The sequence below is a fragment of the Lynx rufus genome, unplaced genomic scaffold (genome assembly GCF_022079265.1).
Source record: "Lynx rufus isolate CCGP_SWC_20201006 ecotype Redwood Valley unplaced genomic scaffold, mLynRuf1.p SCAF_7, whole genome shotgun sequence".
NCBI classification, from domain to species: domain Eukaryota; kingdom Metazoa; phylum Chordata; class Mammalia; order Carnivora; family Felidae; genus Lynx; species Lynx rufus.
The window spans coordinates 135,953,198-135,962,991 of record NW_025814889.1 but is presented as its reverse complement, the minus strand read 5'-3'; the positions used below and the strand labels follow the sequence as shown (position 1 = coordinate 135,962,991).

Below are 9,794 nucleotides of genomic sequence, written 5' to 3'. Positions count from 1 at the left end.
AGGTGTGTGTGCGAGCACGTTCTCTGAAACTTGTCCGCTCCCTCCCGCACCCACGCCGTGTGGGGGAGGCGACACACAGACAGATACGTTTTCTGTTCTTATGGAGCATATTGTCCCGGGAGTGAGAGAGAAGCAAGAGGAAGTCAAATGGGAGAGACAACCTGAGTCCCCATCATCCGGGGATGAAAGATGCCGTGCTGTGCAGCTGTGGGTCTACACGTCCTGACGTGGAAAGGCATCGCACCTCGGCTGTGCTGAGTGAGACAAGAATGTTCTAGGGTAAAATGTATCACAGGAGTTGACTTAAGTTGGAAAATATTTTCCCCCTTCGCAAAGATGGCGCCAAAGGCGAAGAAGGAAGCCCCTGCCCCACCCCCGCCCCCGAAACCAAAGCCCGAGCAAAGGCTTTGAAGGCCAAGAAAGCAGCGCTGAAAGGCGTCCACAGCCATAAAAAAAAAAGAAGATCCGTACGTCACCTACTTTTCTATGGCCCAAGACACTGCGTCTCCTAGGGCAGCCCAAATATCCTGGAAAGAGGCCCCCTAGGAGAAACCAGCTTGACCACTATGCCACCATCAAGCTCCCCCTGACTGCGGAGTCAGATATGAAAATAGAAGACAACAACACACTTGTGTTCATCATAGATGTCAAGTTCAACAAAGCACCAGGTCAAACAGGCTGTGAAGAAGCTCTATGACATTGACGTGGCCAAGGTCAACACCCGGATCAGGCCCGATAGAGAGAAGACGGCATATGTTCGACTGGCTCCCGACCATGATGCTTTGGATGTTGCCAACAAAATGGGGATCATCTAAACTGAGTCCAGCTGGCCAAATCTAAATATAAATTTTTTCACCATTAGAAAAAAAAAATTTCATTTGCCTTGAAAGGTCTGTAAGGAACATTCTAGAAGGTCAAGAGTGGTTAATAAGTGCAGATATTATCAAGTGTTTTTTTTTTCTTTCTCCTGTACATTATTTGCAAGTTTTCCAATGAAGATGTATTATGTTTCTGGCCATAACACTTTTTAAATGTTCATTTATTTTTTTTTAATGTTTATTTATTTTTGAGACAGAGAGAGACAGAGCATGAATGGGGGAGTGTCAGAGAGAGGGAGACACAGAATCTGAAACAGGCTCCAGGCTCTGAGCTGTCAGCACAGAGCCCGACGCGGGGCTCGAACTCACGGACCGCGAGATCATGACCTGAGCCAAAGTCGGCCGCTCAACCGACCGAGCCACCCAGGCGCCCCAAATGTTCATTTATTTTGAGAGCGAGAGTGGGGGGCGGTGAAAGAGAGAGAGAGAGAGAGAGAGAGAGAGAGAGAGAGAAAATCCCAAGCAGGCTCCAAGCTGTTAGCACAGAGTTCAACGCAGGACTCGATCCCACCAACCGAGAGATCATGACCTGAGCCAAAATCAAGAGTTGAACGCTCAACCGACTGAGCCACCCAGGCGCCCCAAAACAATAACTTTTTAGTAGATATTATGATGAGTGGAAGGAGTCAGACATCAGAGAGAACATACTGCACAATTCCACTTGGGTGACGTTCAAGAATAGGCAAAACTAATCTATGGTAATAGAGGTGAGACTATTGGCTAGGTCTCGAGGTGGGGGTGGGTACTGGCTGGGAAAGGGCATGAGGGAACTTTCTGGGGTGGTGCAAATGGTGCTCATGGGGTACGTACCCATGTAACCGTGCGTCCAGCTGAACGCTTAAGATTTGCGCACTTTCCGGTATGTAAATGAAAACTCGATACTGGAAAATAAAATTAAACAACACAAAGCACAACGCATCAGACTTAAAATAGCCAAGAGCAAGGATTCTAATTAAGACCCAGATGCCCGGCTGCCAGGAGTACTTACTTGGTGGGCGGAGCCCATGATGGGAACCCGAGGGGCCCCCTTTGCTGGTGACAAGGGTCGTATCACAAATGAAAACAGAGCCCATGCATTTCAGAGCAGATTAAGGAGGCTTAACCAGCCAGGCCACTCAACTCGTGCCACAACAATTTAATAGACACATGTTCGGGCCAAAAAAACCAAATGGCCCCGAGTGACCAAAATAACCTAATCTCATGCAACCTGTCAGGGGGACAGAGAACAGGCCTCCGCTCCATCAGACAATTCCAGGAATCCAGGGTCAGAGAGAAGGTGATATCTGCTCCTGAAGCATTGTGGGGGCCTTGAGCCGCAGGCCGTGGACATCCTGCAGCGACGGCCACCGCTGTTCGATGCCAGGAGCAGGTTCAAGGCCCCAGGTTATCACTCAAGTCAGGTCTGGCGAGAGGGACCTGGCCCACGTGGCTGCAGGCAGGAAGGAGCCCCGGTTCTGCAGAATCTCCTTTCACCCAGAAATAACATCCCTTCTGACAGCTCAGTTTATCAGTGATAGCAGATTTTTTGAAAACAGTAACAGCAGTTTCTACGGCTCACATGCCCACAGTCCACAAGGAGGGGCTGGCCTGTGGTGTCAGGGCAGCTGCTGTCCACACCTCTTCTCTGGGGGGAGGAGGCACCCTTCGAAGGACCTCTCCCAGTCTGGCTTCCTGCGGTCTGTAAGCTCCGAGAGGGCGGGGCGCGGGTTCACTTTCCCTCTCCTGCACCCCGCACCCCGCACCCCGCACCCCAGACCCTCTGTAGATCTCTGATTTAAAAATGAGGGAATGTCCCTTCACCATCCCTTTCTGTCCTCACAACAACCTAGGAGACAAACAGTGCTGTTCCCATTTTACAGAGGAGGAAAATGAAAGCAGGAGGTGATGCGGGCCACTCGAGCAGGACCCCGTTTCTCCTCCCAGGCCTGCAGGTTTCCCCGTCTCAGGACTGCTAACCACAGCTGTCCCAAACGCCCCTGCTCCAGCCTCGAAAAGTGAGGAGGACCCCGAGAGACCACAGCATTTTGGGAATTTTTCTTTCGTAGAGAAATAATTTTTCTTCTTACTTAAAAGTTCTGCAGTCTCGTCCTCTCTTCTGAAGAAGTGCAGGTGTCACCATTTCCCCCAAATCGAATCAATAAAGATACTGCCGAGCAATCAAGCCTTTGATGACCACAGGGGAGTGGGGAGCCCCGTCTCCTTGGGCACTGGGACTGGGAACACACAGAGATGCAGCCTGGAGGTCAGCCTGGTACACATCTCAAAACGTCTACGACCCAGAAATTTCACTAAAGGACACTCAGGGTAGAAGGAACAGCGTGAGCAGAGGTATGAAGGCTGGAGAGTTGAAGCACAGACGTTTGACCTGGCTCTTTGTTTCCAGAGGAGGGAGCTGCTAGCCAAGCCCGGTGGCAGGACGGATCACCCCCATCAAGGACTGGGCTCAGATCAGTGAGCCAATGATCCTGGCTGGAGGAGGCCTGGGCCTGGAGCCCACTGAGGGGCGGGGGAGGGGGGTGGAAACTGACCCCTCAGCGTTTGGCCAGTGAGAACCCAGCGCAGCCCAGTAGGGTGCACGTGCTCGTTTGAGGGCATCTGCCCAGAATTTTCTACAGGTCCTGCGTCAGGTCTGTGTTGGCCCCAGATGAACCGTGGGGCCTGGGCCAGCCTCCTTACCTCTGCCTCAGTTCCCTTCAGTGCTGAACAGGGGTAACTCTGAACCTCGGAAAGCCGTCGCAGATATCATGACGTGAATCGGGGCTCAGATTTTCCTGCCCGAGGCCGGGTGGCTTAATTCATTGGTAGGAACTTTTCTTGGGTCTCTTCACCAACACCCGGTCCCTCCTTGCCACCTGCAGATGCTTTCCTCCTCACTCCGTCGTCTGGTGCAACCGCCTCTGGCAGTCTGAGGGGGTGAGGGGTCAAGTGTGTGGGGGCCGGAGGGAGGATCGAGGGCTTATTACATTAGGGTCCATACGCTCACACGGTTCTGTTAAATTCCATCTCGTCGAAAGCACTGCCAGGTGAGGTGCGTGGACCCTTCTCGATGGAGAAACCAAGGCCCAGGAGCCCTAAAGGCCGAGCTCAGGTCCAGAAGAGATGGTCAGGTACGTACTCAGACCTTTTCTTCTGAGAGAGAGGGGCCCCAGGGCTGGGAGAAGTCTGGGTATTTTAGACGCGCGCTCATACAGGTTGCTGTTCTTTTCTTGGTCCTTCCCAGTCCTCACTGGCCACCTTCCATGGCCAGACCCATGCCAGGTCCCCGGGGGGCACAGCCGTGAATAGTCACAGGCGGTCGGAGAGGGAGACAGGTGATCGGCCAGCCTCCTATGATGGGCTCCCTGACCTCCAGCTGCACTTCTCGGCCTCCACCACCCACGGCAGTCGCCCGCACACCCCGCCTTCCCCCACCGATGGTGCACAGCCTGCCTGCCTCCAGCTGCCCCAAGACAAAGGGCAGCAAACTCAGAGTCCCCCAGACCTGGGCTCAGACCCCCTCTGGCACCAGCTGGCTCCCTCCATGGTGCAGGTTTCCCCATATGAGCAGTACTGAGCAGGACGGGATACGAATGTGTGCGGTTGGCTCACGGGCACTCGGAGGTTGGGGGGTGGGGGGACAGGACCCCATCTCTCTCACTGGCTTGGTGTCTGTCCTGGGGCCTTAACATGGGGGGGGGGAGCATTTCCCATGAATCGGAGATTTGTCTGGAGAGAAGGTTTGGACTCTAGATTCTCTCTCAACCCCCATCCCAACCCATCAAACCTTAGTCCTGCCATGGGGTAAACACACACACACACACACACACACACACACACACACACACACACACAGAATGTGGTCCTCATCTGAGTGCTTCTCTTTCATTAATAATGAATGATAATAGTAATAACAGGAATGATCATAGAAACCGCCCCCCCCCCCCGCCCCCAGGCCCGGCTTCTTGCTGGACTGTTCCATGCGGCCTCATTGAACCTCACAACCCCCCAGCTGGTTCTATTTTAAAGAGGAGGAACTGAGCACCCGAGAGGCTAAGAATTCAAAACCACAGCTTGTGGGCGGCTTTCCGGGATATAAATTGATTCTTTTGTCATTGTTTTTCCTCTACTGCTGACTAAACACCTACTCAGCCTTACCTGGTGGAGGGTCTGAACACCTGGGGCCCCCCCAGGGCTGGGGGACAGTTGGGGGATCCCAGCATGAGGGCAAAGGGGCGGGGTCCCTGCAGGCACAGAAATGGATGAGAAGGGAAGGACGGGGTGGGAGAAAGCGGGGCCCCCCACGGAAATGGCCCACCCAGCTGGCTTTGAGGAGTGGCCCTTGCCTCCCACCCGCTCCAGGCACTGAAGATTCTAGCCAGGAACACAGAAGTGCAGGGAGGGCATTTTCATGTCTGAAAGGCCCTCTCGGGCCCACAACTCTGCTGAATTGTCTCCGCCCTCTGCTGTGTCCACGAGCCGCCCAGGTCACCTAGCTAGATGAGGCTGACGTGGCGGTGTGACCCAGGTGTCGCCAAAACCCTGTTCTTGTGTTTATTCCCCATTCAGCTACCCCGTGCCAGCCCTGACTTGGGGACGGGAGGAGGCCGGGCCCAGCTCCCAACAGCCCAGGCTCCTGGACGGGGCCCCGTGGCATTCTAGGCCCCTCTGGCTACCCCTGGGCCAGGTTCCCTGCTGTGTGCCAGGCCTGGGACAAGGGTCATGAGATAGGAAACCGAGGTGCCCAGTGGTTATGTTTGCTGCCCAGGGTTGCCCAGCCAGAGAGCTGGCAGGACTGAGATTTGAAGGTAGTTCTGAGTGGGGGGCGCCCACGCTGTGCGCTGAGTGTGGAGCCTGCTTGGGATTCTCTACCCCCCCTTCCCCCTCTACTCGAGCTTGCTCTAAAATAAAATAAAAATTTTTTCCTTTTTTTTTTTTAACATTTATTTATTTTTGAGAGACAGAGCAGGAGCGGGGGAGGGGCAGAGAGCGAGGGAGACACAGAATCCGAAGCAGGCTCCAGGCTCAGAGTTGTCAGCACAGAGCCCGATGCGGGGCTCGGACCCACGAACCGCGAGATCATGACCTGAGCCGAAGTCGGACGCTTAACTGACTGAGCCACCCAGGCGCCCCAAATTTAAAAACTTTTTTTAAATAAATAAAAGAGAGGAAGGAAAGAGGACATGACAGAAGAAACTGGGGGGTGGAATGAAGGCCTCCAGTGACAGCCTCCGGGAGGCCAGAAGTCACAGCCCCACAGAGCCTGTGTGTCTTCTCTTATACACGACCTGGTATGTTTGTATTTATTCATTTACTTGCCGATCATTCCTCTGCCCCACGGAATGTGTGTTGTCCCCACCGGAGCCAAGCACGGGAGAGGCGTTTGGTAATTATTTATTGAATGAATTAATGTTTGCTTTTTAATGTTGGTCATGACCCTCTAAACAGAGCTCACAGCCCACCAGGGGGTTGTCTCCCAGTCCTGGACAACTACCAAGAAAGAGACTATTCTTTTTTTTTTTTTTAATTTTTTTTTCAACGTTTATTTATTTTTGGGACAGAGAGAGACAGAGCATGAACGGGGGAGGGGCAGAGAGAGAGAGGGAGACACAGAATCGGAAACAGGCTCCAGGCTCTGAGCCATCAGCCCAGAGCCCGACGCGGGGCTCGAACTCCCGGACCGCGAGTGACCTGGCTGAAGTCGGACGCTTAACCGACTGCGCCACCCAGGCGCCCCTGAAAGAGACTATTCTTGACAGCGTTCTTTCCAGTGGCAGGAGTGGGGGGAGGCAGGGAGGGGGGTAGGCAGGGGCTCCCTGCTTTCAAACCCCTCCCCATCTCTGTTCTCATCATTTCTGAGCCCCCAAGGACTCCACTCCTTTGGCCCCAGGCCAGGCAGCCTGCCCTCTGGGCTTCAATCCCTCCCCCCACCAACGCCCTCCCTCCCGCCTCACCACCTACCAGAAGTGGGCACCACAAAGCCAGAGCTGGGCCCTAGTATGCAGCCCCTCCCCATCCTTGGTAGGTGCCCAGTCTGGGTCCGGGTACTCTCACCATCAAGCCCATGGCCTCCACGCTGCAAGGGGCTGGCGTGGGGGTGATAGAAACACCAGTGAGCCAAAGCCCGAGGGTGGCCCTGGGGCCGCTGGAGGCTCTGAAGGTGGGGCAGTGCCTGGCTAGACCACAGGTCTGTGCCTGCTGCAGGACAGGGCCTGCGGGTCTGTGAGAGCCTGGGCCCTGGGTGGGCGGGTCGCTGGGTTCCACAGTAGCATATGGAGCCACTGGGGGCTCACGATGGCCTCAGGGAGCAAGGCGCCGGGGCTCTTTCAAAGTTCTCGACTGTGCTTTCCGCTGGCACCTTGACGACGGTGACAGACCTCCTTGGTGGCAGCGTGACCATAGTGGAAATATACCCATTAGGATGACTGCTATTTAAAACAAAAACAAGGGGCGCCTGGGTGGCTCAGTCGGTTGAGCGTCTGACTTCAGCTCAGGTCACGATCTCGCGGTCCGGGAGTTCGAGCCCCGCATCGGGCTCTGGGCTGATGGCTCGGAGCCTGGAGCCTGCTTCCGATTCTGTGTCTCCCTCTCTCTCTGCCCCTGCCCCGTTCATGCTCTGTCTCTCTCTGTCTCAAAAATAAATAAAACGTTAAAAAAAAATTTTTTTTTAAAAATAAAACAAAAACAAAGGGGCACCTGGGTGGCTCAGTACGTTAAGCATCTGACTCGATTTCTGCTCAGGTCATGATCTCTCGAGCCCCGCATCGGGTTCTGCACTGACGGTGGGGAGCCTGCTTGGGATTCTCTCTCTCCCGCTCACACTTGTACACGCGCACTGTCTCTCTTAAAAAAAATAAACTTAAAAAAAATAAAACAAAAACAAAAGGAAAAAATAAAGATCAGCAAGGATGTGGAAAAAATTGAAATCCTTGCACCCTATCGGTGAGACAATAAAATGATGTAGCCACTATGGAAAACAGTGCGGCAGTTCCTAAAAAAAAATTGAAGAAGTATCACGTGAGCCAGCAAACGCACTTCTGGGTAAATATCCAAAAGGATCGGGAGCAGGGTTTTGGAACAGATATTTGCACACCCACGTTCATGGCAGCATTATTCCCAGCAATCAAAAGGTGGAAACAACCCAAACGTCCATCCACTGATGAATGGATAAGCCTAACGTGGCTTGTACATACAATCGAGTATCATTCGCCCTTAAAAAAAGAAGAAAATCCTGACACCAGGCTACAGGAGGGAGGAACCTTGAGTGAGGACATTATGCTAAGTGAAATAAGCCAGTCACAAAAAAGACAAATGCTGTATGATTTCACTTATCTAAGGTCTCCAGAGCCTTCCAGTTTGCAGAGACAAAAAGTAGAATGGTGGTTGCCAGGGGCTGGGGGGAAAGGGTAGGAAGGGTCATCATTTCGTGGATGAAGTTTCGGGTTTGCGAGCTGATGAGGTTCTGGGGATTATACAGCAACGTGAATATACTTAACACGGCTGAGCTGTACACTTAAAAATGGTAAAGATGGTAAATTCTATGTTCTATGTATTTTGCCATCACTTTTTTTAAAAAGTGGGAGGGGGCGCCTGGGTGGCTCAGTTGGTTAAGCGTCTGACTCCGTTTTGGCTCAGGTCACGATCTCATGGTTTGCGGGTTTGAGCCCCGCATTGTGCTCCGGAGCCGGCTTGGGAATTCTTCCTCTCTCCCTCTCTCTCTGCTCCTCCCCTGCTCGCACTCTGTCTCTCTAAATAAGCAAACAAACAAACAAATTTAAAAAAAGAAAAAGTGGGAGAACACCGCTTGCTGGGCGAGACTCTTGTGAGGGTTCGGTGAGGGGCGTTCTGGCCGGTGTCCTGCACACGGTGGGTTGGGCTTTGTGGGCTGTCACCTGGGCAACTGATGCTCCCGCAGCCCCACAGCTGGCTTAATGCTACTGTAACTGTTAAAATGCTTCATAATTTTTGAACAAGAGTACCTGCGTTTTCATTTTGCACTGGGCCCCTCCAACGATGGAGCTGGTTCTGGCCCTCGGCCCCTAAGAACCACAGGAGCTGGTGGTTCTTAGTAAGAAGGACGCTTGGACAGACTTTGTCCCTACTTCTGTGCAGGAAGAGCTCAGTGTAGGGCACACGGATGGTGGGGGTAGAGAAGGGAATCAGGGCCACATGATGACCTCTCGGGGTGGGGGGGTTGAGAAGCAGTGGGGCCACCTGCGGAGAGGGCAGAGGGCCACAGAGAGCAGAGGTTGGGAAGGGGCTGGGTCCAGATCGTCCCAAAAAAGGGCCCTAACGATGCGCAAGTCAGTATTTCAAGTGTCCCTTGGAACCGGCCTGGGAAACCGGCCGTTGCTGGTACATTTCATCCAGGAGATAAGGTTTATTGAACACCCATGAGCCAGCAGCTCGAGGCCGGAAAGCCTCACCTGCATGATCTTCCTGTTCTTGTTCACCTCCTTGGTTTAAGGTGACAACACCAAGGCCTGGAACCCCGGAGAGACCAGGCACGGAGGGACAGGGGCAGTAGAGGGTGCAAACTCGGCCAGTCAGGCTCCCGGTTAGTGCTGGTTCCACTAGGTGGCGCTGAATGGAAATGATGATGGATCTTAGCTAGACTTGTGGGGAGGTTTCAGGAATGCTCCTAAGCGAAGCTCAGAGCACCATCTAGAAAATGCACCTGTCTTCTCCAGAAGGCGGCTCTTTATGTTCTGGGGAGGCAGTGGTGTGAATGGTCAGGTTTCCAGGGTTCAAATCCAGGCTCTGCCACTTACAAAGTCCACAAATTTTCACAACTTTTGAATTAAGTTAAAAACATAATTGAGAACATACATATGTTTTTGTAATATGGGTCTACTAATGAGGAGGATGAATTTCTTTCTTGGGGGTGGAGGGGGGATAACTTTCACTAAATTGGGGTTCAAAGTTAGCGTGTTCCCAGTC

At 53.1% G+C, this 9,794-nt stretch overlaps 1 pseudogene; it reads left to right on the top strand.

The window, feature by feature from the left end:
* The first annotated feature begins 336 nt into the window (after positions 1 to 336).
* Positions 337 to 815, top strand: LOC124501104 (60S ribosomal protein L23a-like; annotated as a pseudogene).
* Positions 816 to 9,794: the final 8,979 nt, after the last annotated feature.